The sequence below is a fragment of the Myotis brandtii genome, unplaced genomic scaffold (genome assembly GCF_000412655.1).
Source record: "Myotis brandtii unplaced genomic scaffold, ASM41265v1 scaffold567, whole genome shotgun sequence".
Lineage (NCBI taxonomy): Eukaryota > Metazoa > Chordata > Mammalia > Chiroptera > Vespertilionidae > Myotis > Myotis brandtii.
In genome coordinates, this window is record NW_005370116.1 from 1,695,999 (window position 1) to 1,718,722 (window position 22,724).

At 37.2% G+C, this 22,724-nt stretch overlaps 1 pseudogene; it reads right to left on the reverse strand.

Annotated features, from left to right (window-relative positions):
• Positions 1-10,005: 10,005 nt before the first annotated feature.
• LOC102244675 lies at positions 10,006-11,889 on the reverse strand (annotated as a pseudogene).
• Between the last annotated feature and the right edge of the window lie 10,835 nt (positions 11,890-22,724).

The window sequence follows — 22,724 nt, forward strand, 5'->3', positions numbered from 1 at the left end:
GGGCGCACATGTCGCGCTTGCCTTTTCTACTAAATGGAGGGGCCCCAATGTAAAGAGATGGGAGGGCACCCGGAGTCCGAGGCCGGAGATGTGGGGTCACCCCTCGGACGGGAGGACGGGCCAGCCGATCCCCGGAGCGCGTTAAGCAGACAGCACGCCCGGCGATGCTGGCAGGGACTTGGCAAGAAGGACGGAGCGGCGGGGGCGGATAGCGCAAGGTCCGGGCTGAGAATCTGAATCTTTGAACCTCAGTCGAGACCGGAAAGAAAATTCACTAGAGCCTTTCTGGCCTGCTGGGTGGCAGGAGCTGGCGGGGAGAGACGGGGAGAGAGGCAGCCGCGGCTGCACAGCCCGCTCCCAGCTCACTTAACTGCAAACTTTGCCTGCGAGAGGCTGGAAGGAGTCCCGTCCAGCTGCTTCCCCGGGCTGTGGACCATTTCCTTTCCCCTGGCACTTGCTACTGATTCCAACTCTACACGTAATACTTGTCTTTCCCTGTGCGATTCATGTCTCTCTGACTCGTTTTGTAGCGTGTGCTCACACGTTTCTCCTTTTCATGCAAGTGTAGGATGGAATGACTCCCGAAAGGATTAGCCTGATTTCTGAAATATGGGCCCCGAAAACTAGACTATCTCTATAAATGACTGATCTTTTAAAATCAGTAAGCCACCAGGTTTGCATAATGGGTTGTTACCAGAAGGATATATGCATGAGTAAAGTTTGAGGCTTTCATAATAACAGTTCACTTGGAACAAAAATTTTATTTTATTTTTTTGAATGACCTATAAAGGTTGTCTGAGAAGGTCTTAATGTGTAATTGAATAACTGGTTCTAACTTACAGGGAGAATAAAGGGCACCTATTTTACATTTCCGTGTTCTCCATTCTGTACTGAGCTGTGGATGGATGCACTGATGCTCTTCACACAGTTCTGCACTATGATGGCATGTACAAAGATACCTCTTAGTTTTTGAATAGAATGGTTTTCTTTTTCAATATGAACACTTATTTTTAGATACTTTAGTTAAAATGTAAAAATATTATCACCAAGCAAACCCACCAAACTTAGATATTGTATAAATAATTTCACTATTTAACCAACTCTTTTGACATTACAATGTCCCCACATCACTGACAAATATTTTTAAAAAATAAACTTTTTCTGAGGTCAATATTCATGGCAAAATTCAGTGCCTAATGTGCACTAAAATAGTTAATCTCTTAATGAAAAATATAAAACGGGGTTCCTCAAGGCAGTAGATTGATAATGCTTTCTAAATAGCCAAAAGTCCTCTCATAATAGTATTTTGTATGATTAGAGTATACAAAATTTAAGAATGGAAAGGACTGCTTAAGTATTTAAAATTATAAAGAAAAATATTACCTCATACAACAATAAGAGTGAATCAAAGGAAGATTCTTTTATCTTAACTCTGAATGATCATTTTGCCATTCACAAAATCTACAATTAGAACTAGTGCATTGTTCCAGTTGTCACCTATTTTATGCTCTGAACTTGTTTAAAAGAATAAGTGAACCATCATTTTGATACATTTACAATAAACAGCAGCATAGCCACTTTCCAGTTCACTTCTTAGGCATCACAGTCATCTCAATTCTTATGCTAATCATACTATAGTCGTTTCAAATTCATGTTGCAGTCACAGCACATAACTTAGCAATAATTTATATTGTTACTAAGCAGAATTATTTCTGTTTGCTAAGGGGTAGCTTTGTGAGTAGTCAGGACTCATTACTACCCTATGCTCATAAATGAAATCTTAGTATGAACACAGATGAAGGTTAAGGAGAAAAAAAATCATATGATTACATTTATGACCATGAGACTTCAATTACAGAAACCAAAGGTCAAAGCCCCCGAATGAGGTCCATCTCTAGACTCTTCAAAGGATGTTGACTATAATATAGAAACAGAGCTACTGACTTAGTGCATTCTCTCATTCAGGTGTTTATTTGGAATATCTAAATTATTGGAATTCTTTAATCATACTAGTTTTATCTCTTAAAGCTAGAATGGTTGAAGCTTATTGTTTGCCCTATTATATTCCAAACTGCTAAACTCCAGAATGAGAACTATTATTAAAGATCTTATTCATATTCAGGAAGAAAATTAAATCTGAAGGGTCATATTTCTAACCCTCTGCTATCATAACTTGAGGCTTCTGCCCAGAAATCTATATAAAACATTTCCATAATGAGAGCTGCTCACAATTCACCTCTTCTACCTTATTTTTTTAAAGTGATATCTACATAATTATGTATTAAGGAAATTATATTGTACATAAATTTTAGTTTTTGTAGGAGGCTCTCTATTGGTTTTGAAGCATTTTAATCACTTTTTTCTTCAGTGAATTTAATAAAATATCTGATTTCCAATTATGTGACTTCCAATATAGATCTTCCAGTATACGTATTAGGCTTCCAATTAGATCTCATTAATTTACCCTTATTCATTTTTGTCATTGCACGCTTTCTACAGCAAGGAATTGTTACATTCTCACATGTGTTGTACCTGATTAGTATATGATTTAGGAATTATGCCATCTGGGCTATAGTAAAACTGCTTTAGTGTTCCCTGCTGCTATATAGGTCATGGGATATTGTGGAGCTAAGTCACCTTAGACCAGCTACCTAAAGACTTAAATACTATTTCAGATGAATATAGAAACAGATGTTGCGATAACATTATTTTACATTCCAACATTTAATGTTGTTCTAGTTATATATTTAAACAATTTTCATGTGATGGCATTTAATAACTTCAATTATCAAGCAGTTTGGTTTGTTCATTGAATTTTCATCTATGATTTTTTAGTTTCCAGTCAGCATTTTAAAATTACATTTCACACAGAGATTGTAAAGGCTTTTTGCGTTAAGCTACAGTTTGTATAAAAGACATAGACTGTGGTATTTGCAATGATGCAATGACCTCCTCAAGGTTTTCAAGACTAAAATGTTCAACTTTAACATACTATTTCTGTATTCCAATCAAAGTGAAAAGTAAAATAAAATAAATACTAGTGAGCCTTGTACTTCTAAAGTGCCTTTAATCCAGATGTCTCATTGTGTCTAACAGACATTAATAAATCAATCACAGGGATCTTGTGTCCCAGCAGGTATTATTGTCCTCATTTCACAAAAGAGTCTAGACTATTGTAGTGTACTTCTGGGGGGAAATTGTGTGAAAATGCTGAGGGTTATTTATATTATCACTACTTAGAAAATGACAATGCAGAATGTTAACAGCACAAAAAATTAACACCTTTTAAGACTGTACAAACTGGCAAAGTGTAGTAAGGTCCTTGAATAATTCTTCTGCTGCACTATTAGGTCTTTCCTTCGAATATATATATATTTGTTCTCTCTCTCTTTCTTCACTTTTAAGTCATATATTTTCATGTGAAATGTAACAGAAAACTTTCTTGTCTGTAGAACATTTATTATCTGTAGGTAAGAACTGTTAGAATATCAAGTATGATCTATTTTATTCACATTTACATAAAATAAAATGCCCCCAAATGCAGAAATTACATGCACATTATTCAGAAGCACCTCTATTTACTCTTAAAAATAGATATAGAGAAATGTTGAGACAAGAACACATTTAATGCACAATAGCATTTGCCCAAAGGTAATTGGGAAAGTGATTTTCTTAGATATTAGAACTTCCTCAATTTAAAATAAATATTGTACAAGTTTTTTTTTCTTTATTCTCTTTAATACATTCTCATTAATAAGAGTATGTTGTTGAAAACAGAACTTCATAGTACCTGAAACATTATCCTAATAACTTCCATTCCTATTCTTCTCTCCCACTTCTGCATGCCTATATTTTTTTCCGTCCTTTTTCTTTTCTTTTTTTTAAAAATAAACTCACGTGATATTCTTCTAAGAGCCCAACTTGTTACATAATGTGCACATAAATAGACTTACTAATATAGGGCAGAATGGATAAGCCTCATTTTTCTCTTAGAGTCTTCTCTCAGGAACCAAATTCAACCCACAGTCCCCCTGTAATTGAATTAGGATGAGTCAGGGAGACTATGCATATTCCATTGACTCCTGCGGCCCTGGCTTAATTCCAGATCACTGATAACACCCAAGTAATAGAGAGAGGGATTGCTCAGCCTTTAAAATACACTGGTATGCTTTGCCTGGGATTTAAGTCAATACCACTTCACTTTCAAAAATTATATATGTATACACATAATCCTTTAATATATTTTTTTCTTAAACGAAAATCATATTTTGTAGTATATTAATATACAATCTTTAAAAATGCACATCATCTTTTCAGTCCTATCCCTGTGAATTTACTGCGCTCTCGCTACACACGGATTGGTGAAATTTTCATAAAGGATTAAAAGCACCTCAAAGAACCTTCTTGGCTGGATGGAATGGAGTCTGTCTGCTTTACAGTAAGCCAGGACACATCATCAGAGCGATGTATTTTTAAAAATAGAAGTTATAAGGAACATCATATGTTGAGAGTTTAAAGCATAAGTCTAATTAGAAAATCTATCCTTGGAAAAACGTCACTTGTAAAGTGAAATAACCCAATAAATACTTCTTATATTTCAAAAGATGTGAAACATTTTTTAATGTCACCAACACAGTCATGCAGTCTATTAATCTGGAGAGTAAATAAGCATCTCCGTTTGAGTGCAGAATCAGTATGTCTATGACTATTATCTATGTAATTTCTAGAAGAAACAATCATACCAGTGGAGGTGTCTTTAAAAGCCATATGCTGAAATAATGGGATTATTTCCCAGTAATACTAGTCCCTCACTGTGCAAGTAGGCTGACATTTTGGTATATTAGAACAGTAAGGAGATCCTAAAAACCGGGTGACATTTCAGATACACTCCAGGATTAGCAGGAAAAAAGTGGAAAGAGAGAATTACATGAAATGACTATAAAACACAAAAGTGAAAGATTTAGCGTCATAAATGTATTTATTACTTCACTCAAAAATCTAATAAAAAAACATACCATGTAAAAAATACCTACCATATTTTTTAAAGCCTTCGGTATTCTCAGGCACAGAGATATTTAATATCTACAAGGCAGGGGAAAAGTAGGTTTGTAGTTGTGAGTACTCTAAACACAGAGTTTATTCTCATTTTAATTATTGTATTTTTGATACAAACAACTGTAAACCTACTTTTGCCCCACCCTGTATATCTTAAGCATAAGTCAGCTGAGGCCTCTTGCTGTTTTTTCCTTTCGTTGTTATTTTTTACATAGAGGCATACGATCCTGAGAGTACTTCCTACTTTGCTAATTCTCATCATCATATCTCTCCTTTACATTTTAGATTTTAAATACTTTGCTTAGTACATTCATTGTAATATTTCAAATACTCAATAGCAAGTTTGGGGGAATATACCTAAATAAATATACTGACAGTTTAGGTGTGTTCTTCTTCATATTGTTCCAGAATGTTTACCGCTTATTATTGTAAGCCTAACAATATACTAAAGTTGACTTTTTGTGATTTACATGACATTTAACTTAAACTGATTCTGTTTACCTCAAACTTTAATTAGAACACAAATTACCCAGATACTTTGTTAAATTAAAATGCAGGTTGATATATTTGTTTTGGGGTGGGAGCTGAAGTCTTGTATTTCTACCAAGTTCTCAGGGGATCCTGATGCTGTTGATCTGTGGAGCCCACTTGAAGTAGCAAGTATCTAAAAGGCCTCTTAGATGCAAAGTGCATGGCACACAAGACAACATGCAAAAGTGAACACTGGAGAAAGGATTATACCTACTTTCTCCCATGCATGGGTTAATTCTGTTTCCAAGCATTCTTTTGACACAAGTACAGGTCAGACACTCAAGGAATGTGCATACCACTCATATATTACTAACTTGGTTTAGCTGGTTTTCTTCCTCACAGAAATTAAATATTTTGAGCTAAATTTTAGTTTTACTTTGGACTGAAAATGAGGAAGACGGCCATTTGGAGGCTGGCACCTTTTCAGGGGAGGACAGAACTGCATGGAACAGAACAGGAGGGCCCAGGGCATCTGCTGGGCAATGTGAGGGTACAGGGTACTGATGCATACAGAAGGTGTCAACCAGGATGGCACAGAATACATGCCTGAACACCTACGTGTCCTCTCCAGGCTCACATGAGTTCCTCCTTTTTGGGCAATGTTTCTCCTAAATTCCATCCCCATGGTAAGCAAAGCAGCCATCTTCACACAGCATAGACTTCTCCCCCTCTGCCAGAAATTAATGGATCTACCCCATTCTCCTAAACCCAAGTGGACCAATGAACCCCTTCATCAAAGAACCTAGACTCTGTAATCAAGATCCATCTAATTGTTCTGTAAACAGGAAGTGATGTAGTCTCAGGAGTAATTAGAAGCAGTTTTTCATTGTGTAAACCAGGAAAACAAAGAAAAGTAGAGGGAGAGAGAATAAGAAAAATGAAGGCGATACACATAAAGAATCAGAGACAGAGAACCCCTTATGGCAGTTAATGATCTGGTTCCAGTTCATTGTTGGTGCCCAGTTATATATCTACCACTGTTTCTTAAGAGCTAGTCTAAGAGCCTTTATAATAGCTATAGTTTGCAAGAAAGAGTCCTAATTAATATGAGCTAATCACAGGAACTAGTAATTTTGCTTGACCCTATTTATTCCTGATTAATTAACACACTGAAAGGCTAAAATATGGACTGTAATAACATGACTGGGATTTTATAATTGTGGGAGAGAATAAGAAGAGTGAAAATAATCAAATTTTTATACTAGTGGTTTTAAACATAGAGTAATATTGCCCCTTAGGTGACACTTGGCAATGTCTGGAGACATTTTGATCATCACAACTGTGATGTGGGTGGAGAGGCTGTTACTGCTACTGACAGGTAGTGGGGTGGAGGCCAGGGATGATGCTAAATATTGTAAAATGTGCAGTGCTGCCCACATAAGCACACATGAACACACGCATGAACACACATGTAAACACACACACACACACACACACACACACCGCAGTGCTGCCCCTCCCCCACTCCTCTTTCCCCAACACACTCACACACACATAAGCACACATGAACACACACATAAACACATATTTAAACACACACACACACACACACACACACACACACACACACACTATGGCTCAAAGTGGCAGTAGTGCCAAAGTTGTGAAACCCTGATTTAGAGGAATAGCATTTGTATTTTGTGTGATTTATTTAAGCAAATTTATATCTATTGTTTGTAAATAGCAAAATCAAAAGTTAATATATCATTAAAGTTCATTTGATGACCTATAGGAAAACAGACAAAATATGTTACAAATTATGCTGCTGAAATATGAAGAAATAAATATCTATTGTAACCCTTCATGACAATGTTCTATTTTTATAGAAGGCACAGCAAATCTATAAACCAATCATTGGGCCTAATCGTGGTCATTTCTGTCCATCCTTCAGAAACTGTAAGAATCTCCAATGAATATATGAGGCATTTTATTAGGTTTATACTAATGTGTAATATATTCATTATAGAAGTTGATTTTTTATAATTCCTTTATTATTATTTCATTTATTTCATATTTATAAAAACATCTATCCTACCTACAGTTCCTCTGATAAAATATGAATTCCCTAGATTCTGTTATATATTTGTGACTTATTTGGATTTTTTTATCAGGTCAAAATAATAAAATAAAACTACAATTATTTGCAATAGAAAATGTAACCTTCCCTTGGTTATAAATCAACAAAGCATCTATAACTCCATTATGATCACATACACACTCAAACAAAAGAAGTAATATAATTTATTTGGTTTGTTGCTAAGATTTTTTCCATTCTTGTTACCATAGTCTCAATAACATTTTATTTCCTACAAAGGGTATAAATCGCATATAGGTTTATTCTAAAGTTTTGGGGTCTACTTAATGGTTCCTGGAAATCCACAAATTCTAATGCAATAACAATCTAATAAATAAACAAAAACTTTCTGAATTAGGATAAATATTCAAAGAAAAAATTCTGAAGAAATGTTTAGTACTAGAAAATGAATTTTTAACTATACACTATTTGGCTCATCTGGGAATCATTTTAAAAGTTAAAGGATTTCTAAAATGATTTTTAACTGTGGTAAACACTGCCATCTTGAGGAATTTTCTGGTAATGCATATCAAAACTAAAATGCCTAAAAGTGTTATATGTATGGATTTATGCCATAATTTTTATTTTATAAATTTCATAAATGTGAAAAAATATTTTATATCACATTAAATAAATGTAATTGTAAAACTGAGCTATTAACTAATACTATTGCTGTGATTTTCAAATATCAATACATTGTCAAAGTAGTTATTTGAATGAAATCATTTTTATTAACCATGTTGTCAAGATGTTTTCTCACAGTTATCAGATAGTAATTTAACTTTGGTATTTAATACACTAATTACAATATCAGAATTATAATCAGATTCTTGCAGAAGGTATATTAGAATCAATACCTAGAAAAGCCTGCAATGCAATGATATTACTATATAAGGCACACACTTTAAAACAAATGCCTCTTTTTAGAAAGCGACAAAATTGCCTGTACTATTCTTATTATTTCTTGCTTTCCCCCCTCTTTTGTGTTCGTTTTAACGTAACCATTTTTCAGTTCAGTTTCATTAGTTTACTCCATGTGCTAATTTCTAAGTTCTGCTTTTTTAATTCTTCACTAATCAGTGGTAACTAAGACTGCAGAAACTCAGAGCCTAAAAAGGGATAAAATAAGGGTAGATTATTATGTTGCCTATTTAAATAGAAATACAAGCACCTTAACACCTATGAAGTTTCCATTGTCAGAACTGATGAATAGGAACAAAGAAAAACATGTATGTTCTATAACACCTTCTCCACATAACAACAGTACTAATTTTTAAAAGTTAAGGGGCTATCTGGTATTTTCACTCATATAGTTAAAATTATGCAAATGTTGCCTACTGAAATTTATTTTTATATGCTCCCTGAATTCCAACTTCATTACTAATAAGATTTGTGAAAGTCTACTTTATATCACTTGTAACCAATGTTACACATATTTGCAATTTTCTGAGATGACTAGGATTCTATTTTAGTATCTTCATTAATGTTAGATCTGCACTTGAAGTGCTTGATTATTCATTTAATTCTATTACTATGAAGACAAAGGAAAGTATAAATTTCAAATCAAGTAAAAAAAGTTTGTAACATTAAACTTAGTACTGCAAAGATGCTAAAATGCTGTAGAGAAGTCTAGCTGAAGGAGAAATCTATAACTGGGGATACAAGTAATTTTTCTTTTCATAATTTGATGTTATAATTACAATGAATATCAGTGTCAGAATCTGATACAATCTTATTTGATTATTTTTTTTAATTTAAGTGCGTAAAAATTATAGGGTTAATAATACTGAAATGCTGATGAAATCAAAGTGCTGTGATCAGATCAGGGTTCATTGTCTTGCAAAATTGAAGAATGAGTTCATGGACAAAGATAGTTAGCAGAAGTAAAGTTTATTGAGAGAGAGATATGGACTTCCAGTAGCAGAGAGGAGACCCAAAGTGGGTGGCTGGTGAAGCTTCTTTATCTAGGGGTAGCTATATGCTTTGCTAGCTCCTGATTGGTCCTTCCAAAGAATTCTGCTTTAGCATCATCTATACCTTTTAAAGCTCACGTCTCGCGTAATGAGTGAATAAAAGGCTGTGGTACATTTACACAATGGAATACTATATCTATACATTTTAAAGCTCACGTCTCGTGTGATGAGTGAATAAAAGGCTGTGGTACATTTACACATGGAATAATATGCAGCTGTAAAAAAAGAAGGGCCTCTTACACTTTAAGATAACATGGAGGGACCTGGAGATATTCTGCTAAGTGAAAATCCTTGCCTTTTTAATAAGAAAACTTTTTTTAACAGGAAGTAGAATTTATTGGTGAGTGTAAGGTGGGGACAGCACTCAGACACTCATGAATTCAGGACCTACCATTTGTCCAGGGGACCGTGATTAGGGATGTATATGACTTCACAGCCATCTAGGATGAGTTGGTTTTCAGCCACCAGGTCTTCAAATTCATCTGCACTAAACTTAAGGACCCACTGCTTGGAGATGTGGCTCTGGTGGTTTTCAGGGAATTGAACTTGGCTCTGCTTAGGGCCTCAGTCACATGTTCCTTGTTCTGCCGTTTGGTGCCATGGACACGATGACTTGGCCAATGTGGACCCTGGCCACTGTGCCCTGGGGTTTTTCCTAAGGCACCAACCCGCATACCTGCCTGTCAGCCCCCTCAGGACAACATCTTGTTGATGCGGATAGCATAGAAGGGGTGGAGCCACAGTGAAAGCCATCTTTGGCACAGCTTTTCACAATGTATTTACTTGTTGGCACAGTTAATAACTTGTCCATTTTTGCCTTCTTCCACCCCAGGTCAAAGATGCAGATCTTGGCACCAGGACACCTCTGCAGAAGCGAGCCTGTGGGTATGGCTTGTTCTTACATTACCGGTAACATGGGGCGGGGTGACGGCCAGCGACCCCAGCATCTTCAGTGGCAAGCCAAAGGGAAAGAATGTGAGAAATTTTTATGTGTAAAAAAATAGTACAATACTTTATTCTAGATTCAGCAATTTTTAATATTTTGCAATTTCCTTGACCCCTATCTCACATTTCTGCTCAACCATTTGAAAGTAAGTTATAGACCTGTCATTGCAAAATCATTCAGTATGCATCCCCTAAGAATAAAGACAATCTCCTACATAACCACACAATATCATGCTTAAGTAGTAATAATTCTGTACATCATGTAATGTCTATTTTACATTCAAGTTTTTCTACCCGCGCCCAGGAAAAGGTTTATAGCCATTTGTCTGGATTATTTTCCCCTCTTCAAACTCAATCCAATCTAATTTATGTCCACACTGCTTTTCCTATTAAGTTTCTTCACTCTCTTAGTTTAAAAGAGTTCTCTTATTTTTTCCCCTTGACGTTTTATTTCTGATTAGTTTAGGACAGTTGTAGGGTAGACTATTCCACACTCTGGATTTGCTTAATTGCTTCCTTTTGGGTCATTATCTTGCTTCTCTGTGACCTGTATTTTTGTAAACTGAGATCTAAAACAGTGCTGTTCAAACAAAATATAATTTGGGCCATATATGTAACTTTAAATATTCCAATAGCCACTTTTAAAAATTAGAAAATAAGATGAAATTATTCTAATAAGGTATTTTATTAAAACCAATATATCCAAAATACATAATTTCATCATGTAACCAATATTTTAAAAGGTGTTAATATATTTTACCTTTTTTTATTTAAAGTACTATCCTATATAATAAAAGGGTAATATGCAAATTGACCCTAATGGTAGAACTATCAGTAATGACTGATTGCTATGATGCGCACTGACCACCAGGAGGCAGATGCTCAATGCAGGAGCTGCCCCCTGGTGGTCAGTGTGCTCCCACAGGGGGAGCTCCACTCAGCCACAAGCCGGGCTGAAGGCTGCATGCACAGCGGTGGTGGTGGGAGCCTCTCCCGCCTCCTCAGCAGTGCTAAGGATGTCCGACTGCCAGCCTAGGCCCGATCCCCCAGGGAGTGGGACTAAACTGGCAGGTGGACATCCCCCAAGGGCTCCTAGGCTGCCAGAGGGATGTCTGACTGCCAGCTTAGGCCTGATCCCCTGGGGAGCAGGCCTAAGCCAGCAGGTGGACATCCCCCGAGGGGTCCTGGACTGTGAGAGGGTGCAGGCTGGGCTGAGGGAACCCCCTCCCCCCTCCGAGTGCATGAATTTTCATGCACAGAGCCTCTAGTAGAAAATAAAATCTTGTGTGTATACTTACAGCATGTCTTCATTTGGACTAGTGACAATTCGTGTTGAATAGTCTCACGTGTCTAGCATCTAACACTGTACAACAGATTAGACTAGAGCCTTGATTAAAGCTAAACATTCTGGGAAATAATATCTCACAGGTGAGGTGTGGTTTTCATATTCAATTTGATCGGGAAAACCACAATGTCGGATCATTTCACTATTCAAGGGGGGTGTGACTTACAGTCATCTTATGTGGGAGGTAACTGTCATCCTTTCCTTTGCAGAGGGCTTTCCTCCTTTCAATTAGTGAATGATCTGTGGGGAGATACACTGGTTCTATTTTAATCCTTAGTTACTTGACACAATGGTACCAAAGGATTCTCATAGCCATTGATGATCTTTGACCTGAATCAATAATTATATCATATGCTGCGAAATAGGGATTTCCTAATACTATTATCCTTCTTTTTTTAGATCTCATTTTCCAGTAGAGAAGCACTTCCCTTCCTCCTTCTCTTTTTTTATTTACTACCATTAAAAACATTCTTAAACAATCACACTTTTAAATTCTAATGCTTTTTCACTTTCTATGAGGGTTCTTTTTTCATAGTACCCTGTTAGTGTTCCTTGAACATAATTTTTTTATGAAATTCTTCTGAGTGCACTAGATAGCTCTTGCTTTGGTTTAGTTTTGAATCCACATTGTGAAGATAGCTGAGGCCCAGATGGAAGTAGTAAGGATCCAGGATTTAGGCCTTTGAGAAGTCCCAAACCCTGACCAGGAGTATCCCATAACAAATGAACCTGAAAAGTAATACTGAGATTTCAGGGTTCTCTCACACATTAGCTAGCAATTGCATATGGTCTTTCAGTTACATATGGTCTGTCTTATTCCTAAACTTGATGTGAGTCTAGGATTCTTCTAGACCAGTGATGGCGAACCTTTTGAGCTTGGCGTGTCAGCATTTTGAAAAACCCTAACTTAAGTCTGGTGCCGTGTCACATATAGAAATTTTTTATTTGCAACCATAGTAAAACAAAGACTTACATTTTTGATATTTATTTTATATATTTAAATGCCATTTAACAAAGAAAAATCAACCAAAAAAAATGAGTCCACTTGTCACCTCTGACACGCGTGTCATAGGTTCGCCATCACTGTTCTAGACTCAACCCTAAACTTCCTCTATCCTAAAGGATAGCTTTCTTCTCTTTGTCTGAACATATGCCTCCTTGTGTTTTGACCTTCCATAGGTTTATTGAAACTTCACATCTGCTTATGAGCTTCTTCTCTGCTCTTCACTCTCATGGCTCTTGTCCCCATTTCTTTATAGCCAATGTGAGGTGGGGTTTTTTTTCTTTTTAAAAAAATATTTTTATTGATTTCAGAGAGGAAGGAAGAGGGAGAGAGAGATAGAAACATCAATGATGAGAGAGAATCTTGATTAGCTGCCTCCTGCACACCCCCCGACTGGGGATCAAGCTAGCAACCTGGGCATGTGGTCTTGACCAGAATCGAACCTGGGACCCTTCAGTCCACAGGCCGACGCTATATCCACTGAGCCAAACTGGCTAGGGCGTAAGGTGGGTTTTTGAAGGAACTAAAACAAATTGCAATTCTATCTGGAAAAAAGGAAATATATACACATACACACATACACTACCTGAACATATTAGATTTAAAAATATATCCTAGAAAGGAGTTGTTTAATTTACATCAGTATAATATAGCATTACCTGTGCTGGCTGCACATAGAACAGTCTCCAGTCGTCTGATTATTTCTGCCTTAAGAGGATAAACTTAGCAAACATCTCATTTTCTCTGTCACTTTGCATGTAGAATGCATGGTTCAGAGAAAACACTTTTAAAACGTCACCTCACTTGGCTCTGTGAAGACTCCTTGCTTACTCTCCCTAGCTATCTTGCATACCAGTTCCCCAGATAGAGTGATATCCACCTGTTGTTTAGAAGAGAAAAAGTGTCCTCAGTCACAATATTGGTTCATCAGAAATTAAACATTGAGAGAAAGAAGGTCACCTTGTAATTGAACAAATGAATTCAATGCTAGGTAAGTTCTATGTTTGCACAGCCACTTGCAAGAGAATTTCTGTTCTGCCATTTTAGGGCTTTTGTATGGTGTTAAAAGGACTATATGCATGGCTGTGGGAAAACAATACACATAAAACAGAGTGACAAAAATAAGATGAAACAAACTAAACAGAAGTATCTCCCGAGGCTGCAAAGTACAAGTGAGCGCTCTCTGGTTTTCCCCTGAAGGGCGATTGTGGTTTCCTTCCTACCTGAGCCCTGCCTGCTGCAGGCAGCTTCCCAGTCCTAAATGGATAACATTATCTGGAGTAGACTGGGAGCCCAGTCCAAAGGACTGTATGCATGGCTGTGGGAAAACAATACAAATAAAACAGAGTGACAAAAATAAGACAAGATGAAACAAACTAAACAGAAGTATCTCCCGAGGCTGCAAAGTACAAGTGAGCGCTCTCTGGTTTTCCCCTGAAGGGCGATTGTGGTTTCCTTCCTACCTGAGCCCTGCCTGCTGCAGGCAGCTTCCCAGTCCTAAATGGATAACATTATCTGGAGTAGACTGGGAGCCCAGTCCGTGGATAGGTGGGGCATGCAACCATCCTGAGAAATCACCAGAAGTGCTCAATGACCAATGATGGTGAGGTCTGAGCATGACCTCGCTGGAGCCACTGACTCCCTCAATGTTCCCACTTCTGCCTCCCCAGTCCTGTCATCCTTCCAGTTTCCCCTTCAGTGTCCCTCAGGTTCTGACACCCCTGCAGAATCCCAGCCTGCTGGAAGGCATCCTGAACCCCCTGCCTTCTGATGTGTTGGAGTCTCTTCTTGTCCCTACCCCACAGTATTTGGCAACAGAGGAGCCAAATACTGTCACTGGCCTGACTCTGAGCCCCATTGTGGTGCAGGGACTACAAGCATCAGCCGTAGACCTGCTGGATTCTGTCCTGTGTCTTTGACTTGGGCTTGGCCTTATCAATGTGACTTGGATGTTAACATGTGTAGTGCTTGCCTTCTTCCACCCCATTCCCCAAGCCCCCTTCTGCTCTTCCTGGGGAACGCTCCTCCAACCAGATTAAACCTTGGGTACCGAAAGGATCAGCTTCATTTTTAAGATTTTAATTAATTTTATTTTTTTAATTTTTAAATTACAGCTTACATTCAATATTATTTTGTATTAATTTCAGATGTAGTGGTCAGACATATACTTTACAAAGTGCTCCCGCTGATATTTCCAGTACCAATCAGACACCATACATAATTATTACAATATTATTGATTATATTTTCTATGCTGTACTGTATAGCTCCATGACTATTTTGAAACTACCAATTTGTACTTCTTAATTCCTTCACCTTTTTTTCACGCAGGCCCCTCAAACCCCCCCCCCCCCTCCGGCAGCTTCTTGCTGGGCCCGCTGTTTGCCCGCACACCCTCTGCCTCCCCCCATTCTTCTTCCTCTTTACTTTTTCTCTCCCTCCCTTCACAAATATTAAAAAATAAAAACTATTGGGGCTATCGTGATTTTCAAATTAATCTGAGGGTTTTCTCATTTGACTTTTAAATGCACTGCACCAATACTTCTCAGAATGTTTGCTTTTTAATTCAGTTATTTTCCCATTAATTTTATCACTTAAAAAACTTAATTTTCTGTACTTTAAACAAACACACCGTAAAGACCATAGTGCATTATAGACAGAGTACACACAATGTGAGGAGCTGGTATCAGCCTCTGTTGTTATTTTTCTGGGGCTTCAGGATTGAGCACAAAATCAAGACACGTGTGATATGCCATAGAGCAGCCAGCAGGTCTGCGTGCCATGTGAATTTCTCCAGCAACTTAGAATTATATACTTAATAAAGCTCAGCTTCCTACAGGGAAACAAATGTATGCGCTGATCAGGTTTCTAGCATTCTGTTAACCTTTTATGAGGTCTAAATCACCCAGCATCAAAATGGTTTATTTTTCTCTGAAAATCTTGTTAAAGGCTTGAAAAAAGATTCCAGGAAATTGCATATACTTGAAAAAAATATGTAATTTTTATTTAAAATATGCTTTATCACTTTTACATTTTATAAGATTCACAGAGCTATTGCCAAGTTTCAAATAATTGATTCTTTTAAAAAAAGAATACATTGAGTGTTTAATTACACAGTTTTTCTGTTTTCCAATTTGGGGCATTTTTATTGATTTTGTTTCAAGAGTGTTTTAATTCTTTTATATTTTAAAATGTTATCAGTATAACGTGCTCACTATTTTCAATTCTGATAATCTGATAGGCTGCACTGTCTTCATTTCCTATTTTGTATCTTAGTTTATGTAACCTATTTAAATTAAAACTCTAATAGACTACTTTCAATGGCTAAGAAATAGTATTTTTTCATATAACTTAAACAAGTACATCATAATCATTTTAACATATCCAGGTTAGTAATATGATTATTAATTTAGTATTATACAAAATGAATTGTTACCTATTCTCATTAGTGAGTAAACCCACTTTCAATTTAATATTACTTTTAATACAGGAATACCTCAGAGACACTGCATGCTCAATTCCAGACCACCACAATAAAGTAAATATTGTGATAAAGAGAGTCATACAATATTTTGGTTTTCTGGTACTTATAAAAGTTATGTTTACGCTAAACTGTAATTTATTAAATGTGCAACAGAATTTTGTCTGAAAACAACAATGTACATACCTTAATTAAACATATGAAAACTTTCTCCATATCAGCAATGAGGTTGGTTGTTTGTTTTATCAGTTGCGTGTTTGGTAGAGTAGCACTTTGAATTTCCTTCAAGAATTTTCCTTTGCAATATATATATATACAGATGTACCTTTTTCCCCCCATTGACCCTCTCCACCCCACCTTCATCCCTCTCCCCCAGGCCTTCACCACACTATTGTCTGTGTCCTTTTGATTTAAAGTGGGAGACTGGTGATCCTTTCACTTGAACACTTAGAGGCCATTGTTGAGTTATTAATCGGCCTAAATTCAATTCTGTTTTGTCTCAGGGAATGGGGAGTCCTGAGGAGAGGGAGAGAGATGGAAGAAGGGCTGGTTGGTGGAGCAGTCAGAACACAGAGAACTTTTACAAATAGTATGAATTACAATAGTAACTGCAAAGATCACCAATCACAGATCACCATAACAAATATGATAATGAAAAAGTTTGAAATATTGCAACAAAACCAAAATGTGACTTGAAAACTCAGAGACACAACTGAGTAAATGCTGCTAGAAAATATGGTGCTGATAGACTTGCTTGAACAGGGTTGTCATAAACCTTCAATTTGTAAGAAACACAACATCAGCAAAGTGCAATAAAACGAGGTATGCTTGTACTTTTCTTTTTCCACCAAAATGTGCTTTTTGTATATGAAAATGTTTTTTAGGGTTGCACTTGCTTCTTAAACTATAAAGTTATACAAACTCCTTAGGGAAAAGGAAAACAAACAAACAAACAAACAAACTCACAACAGCATAACATAGAGTGAATGTCTCCTCTCACAGTCTTTTCCATATTATCCCACTTTAGCTGCAAATAGATTGATGTACAATGACACTATAGGCTCTCTCACCACTCTCATTCCCACCTCACTCTGCACAGCAATAAATATGTATTATATATAAGTATGGACATACTTAGTAATCAACTTTATCAATATTTGTGGGCATATTCCAGAAAGGTAACCATTCTTATATGCTTGATTTTTTATAAAGATCTATGCTATGTTTGTTTCTTTTGTATCAATATAGATAAATTTATGGAACCAAGACTGTTGGGTAAAAGGAAATGCATATGATATGTTTACATGTATATTACCTAATTGTCTTCCAGATAGATATACTAATTTGGTTTATCAATAGTATATACTCCAATCCTTTCTAACATTGAATATGATCAATCTTTTAAATTTGTATCAATCTGATAGGCAAAAAATAATAAATTATTTTTAACTTTTCATTTATTTGGCCATTAGCTAATTTGAGATTTTTAAATGATGTGCATTGTTGTTTGTGTTTCTTTCGGTAGATGCCTGGTCATACCATTTTCTTTTTAAAGAAATTTATGTATTTCTTACTGAAATATGGAAGCTAGTAATGTATTTTGAAAAATAAGATAGTCAGATAATACAACTATTTTTTTTCATTTGACTTCCAACTCTATGGGATATTTTTAATAAAGACATTTTAAATCTAAATATTACAAATATGTTTTTTATATTTCTAATTTTTATATTATAGCTACAAGAGTCCTACCCATCCTAAGATCATAAAAAATGTTTACTAATTAGGCAGTCACAGGCATTTAAACATATTTTATTTAACTGCCCTCCATCTTTATTGAAAACTATAGCAATAACAACAAAATAGAACTTTTAAACATGTACAATGTTTTACCAAGGAATGAATGTTGTTGACACATTTTTACCCAAAAATCCCTAATTCATGAAGAAAATTTAAACAATATTGGTATTTAAAATATAATCTATTAAAAATATATTTCAGGGCTCTAGGCCCTGGCCAAGTAGCTCAGTTGGTTAGAATATCAACTCAATAAACCAAGGTTGTGGGTTCCATCCCCAGTCAGGGCACATTCAAGAATCAACCAATTTATGCATAAATAAGTGGAACAACAAATCAATGTTTCTCTCTCTCTCTCCCTAAATCAATGAATAAAATCTAAAAAACATATACATATATTTCACAGCTCTAAATAACATTTAATATGGTAATATATCATCACTTACTAAAAACACACAAAGCACCCATATTTCCCAAATGTATTTCTTGATGGAACACTTTTTATAAAGGAAAAGCAATTAGAAATGGTGTTTCAAAAAAATAATAGCTATAACATATTATTTATGATATAAATGCTATATATTACAAACACATTTGCTATATATGTATTCGTATGTATATATAGATAAACTTACAAACACATATATAGCTATATCTAGATATAGCTATATACATCTAGATAGAGTTTATACATTTATATCTGCATATACATTAACTTGATTTTTCTCTAGTCTGGGAAGCTCTGATTTTCCACCTTGCCTATCTCTGGGAAAGGAAAAGTTCAGATAACTAGAAAGACAATGCTTATTTTTGAATTTCAAACATGCTTTAATATTTATCTCAAAGGCATTAGTCTGAAAGAAACAAAAATTGAGTTTCAAAAGCTTAGATTTGAAATTTAAGCCCTCATATCTGTGGGGTCTTAGAAGTGAGCTGCAGGGTAATTATTTAAAAGTTTATGCCAGCTTCCTGGACCTAAATATACACTTCCCCAAAGAAGTGATTTTGAGCATCTTTTCACATGTCTATTGGCCATCTGTATCACAGAAATACAAATTATAACCACTATATCACTTTACACCTATCAGAATGGCTATCAGCAAAATCTATAAACAAGTGTTAGTAAGGATGTGGAAAAAAGGGAACCCTCATGCACTGTTGGTAGGAATGAAAATTGGTGTAGCCGCCATGGAAAACAGTATGGAAGTTCCTCAAAAAATTAAAACTTATACTGCCTTAAGACCTAGCAATTTCACTTTTGGGTATATATCTGAAAAAAAATCTAAAACACTAAGTTGAAAAGATATATGCACCCCTATGGTCATTGCAGCATTATTCATAATAGCCAAGTTATGGAAGTAACACAGGTGCCCATCAATAGACAAATGGATAAAAAAGTTGTAGTACATATATAAAATGGAATATTACTCAGCCATAAAAATGATGAAATCTTACCATTTGCAATGACATGATTGGACCTAGAAGGTATTATGCTAAATGAAATAAGTCAGACAAGGAAATACATATACCGTATGATTTAACTTACATGTGAACTCTAGAGAACAAAATAAACAAACAAACAAAACAGAAACAGAGCCAGGGATGCAGAGAACAAACTGATGGTTGCCAGAGGGCAGGAGGTTTGGGGAACTGGGTAAGAAAGGTGAAGGAATTAAGAAGTACAAATTAGTAGTTACAAAATAAACACGGGGATGTAAAGTATAGCATAGGGAATGTAGTCAATAATCCTATATAATAAAAGCTTAATATGCTAAGTGTCCGAATGTCTGTTCGACCGTTCAACCAGTAGCTATGACACGCACTGACCACCAGGGGGCAGACGCTCCGACCGGTAGGTTAGCTTGCTGCTGGGGTCTGGCCAATTGGGACTGGGCAAGATGGGCAGGACATATCCTGGAGCCCTCCTGCAGTCCTTCCCTGGCCGGCTGGCTCAGATCAGCCCCAATTGAGACTGGGCGAGACAGCCCCAATTGGCCCCAATGGGGACTGGGCGAGATGGGCTGGACACGCCCTAGACAAATCCATGCACCAGGCTGGTTTTGGCCCAATCCCTGCAGGCCAGGCTGAGGGACCCCACCAGTACACGAATCCGCGCACCAGGCCTCTAGTCTATATATAGAAAATCCTAATTTTCAAATAGACTGAATGGCAGAACAATCGAACGACCGAACAACTGGACAACTGGTCGCTTTGATGCACACTGACCACCAGGGGGCATGTGTGGAACATGGCGGGCATCGGCGGCAGGTGGCAGAGCACAGAACATGATGGGCATCGGCCATGGCGGGATGGTGAAGTAGGTGAGTGGGGCACCAGGCCAAGGTGGGGTGCCGGTCACTGTCACTGGGACAAGCCTTTGGTAGTTACTGAAAATTCTTTGCTCCTGTGCATGTGGTCCTTCCAGATGCTTGCACCCACTGCTGGTGCCGGAGCTGCTGTTCACACCTGCTTCTGGCGCCCAGTGCAAGCCCCGATCTCTTGGCACTGTCAGCAGGTGCGAGCAGTGTCAGCTGGCCCGATCGCCCCTCAGGGCTTCTCCACCTCCCTCTGCTCCTGAGGGGCTATCGGGGCAGCAGCTGCTGCTCACACCTGCTTACAGAGCTGGCCCCGCTTGCAGCCGCTGCTGACACCGGTCCCAATTGAGCAGGGCCAGCGCCGTCAGTGCATGGGAGCGGCAGTGGCAGGAGCTGGGCTGTTGGCAGACAGGGGACCCGGGGCCACAGCAGAAGGGGCCAGGCAGGGGGGTGGAGGATGGGCGGAGACCTGCCTCTGTGCCCACCGCAGCCTCGTGGCCCACAGTTCCTTTCAAGGTGCACTAATTCGTGCACAGGGCCCCTAGTATTGTAATAACTATGTATGGTGCCAAGTGACCACTTGGTTTATTGGGGGCATCATGTTGTAAATTATATAATTGTCTAACTACTATGCTGTACATCTGAAATTAATATAAAAAATTGAATGTCAACTGTAATTGAAAATTCTATGCCACCTTCAAGTGATCAAGCCCTGCCTCTCCCCAGTGCCAGTGCCTGGGAATACAGGCTCTTTTGTTATGTGAATGGACACTACTTACAACCATATGGCCAAAGAACTATGTTGTTTGTCCTCCTCACCTCTCTCCTACAGTGATTTTTCTTTCATATTAGCCTATTTTCCCCTAAAAGGAGAGTGGAAGTGATGCCTTTTGAATGTTTACTCACCTTATCTGAACTACCCCATCCAGACAACCTTCTCTTTTCAACAATGCAGAAGGTTGATAAAACTACTCTGTCTACCAAAAAGGACAGAGAGATGTGAAAGGTACAGAGCCCAATGTGTGTTTCTGTGCCCATAAAGTGATGGCACAGTTCACCCAATACTTTCAATTGAGCAAATTAGTTGTGTTTGATCCAACCTTAGTCTTCTAACACCCATTGTTCGATATTCAGAATAGTGATGGATAAAAATTATCATTGGAAGACAGATAGGACTCCAGTTTTCTAATTAAAAGTATCTCAGTATTTTCTTATTTAAGAATGTATATGTTAGGTATTTAATTAATCAGTTCAAATTTCTATTCTTTATCAGTGCTGTTTCTCTCCCACCCTAAGATCCCCCCGCCTTTGTTCATCTATTTACCCAGAAAGCCTTCAGCCCTCCCTGAGTAAGATTCCCTTTTCCCCTGTACCACTAGCCCCACCAGTTTCTTTGTGATGTGCTCTTCTCATTCTGTCATCTTCTAGTTCACTGAATGCCCTCTATGCATATGTATCAATACATGATTCTCATTTTCTCTGACCCAATAGAACAATTTCTCAAAGCTGAGGAGAATGAGCTGTGATCATGCTTGTATGTTATTTTTCTGACCTCTGCTCTTGTTAATAGTCTCACCCATTTCCAACCTCTCCTCAAAAACCATAATTAACCACTGTCCTTATTCCAAATATTTCTTTCCATGACTCTTTAGAAAAAGATAAAATAACAAGGTCCTAGCATGATAAGAGTGTTGACAGAACTGAAGGTCTTCAAAATAGCAGGGCTGCAATCTGTTAACTTTCCCATTTTTAATCTGAAAATGAACTCTATTTCCCTATTTTCAACCTGAGTAGTCTCTTCCTGTCAACCCACTGGAAAGACCAAGGCATCCTTTCAGAAAAGCTGTTAAAACATAGTTGAAGTTGTCCTGGTCCCTAGCAAATGTATCAAGTCGGTATTGGTTTATTTGAAAGCATGTGTGAATCAAAGGTAATATGGTTTAGGCATGTTGAAAGTAGTTAATTCATTATCACTCTTTGCATTTTTACCTTTTTTTATAAGGGTCAGGGACAAATATAGCTTAGAGACAATTTTATTAATGGCAGATAGCATATAAAAGCCATCCTCTGAGGCTAAGGTCCAATAGTATCTTATCATTAAAGCCTTTCTAATAATCCTTCTGATTCCCTTCACCTTGAAACAAATGATTCACTGTTGAACATAATAGCAACTACTGTTGAATGCCTACTATGTGCTATGTACTCC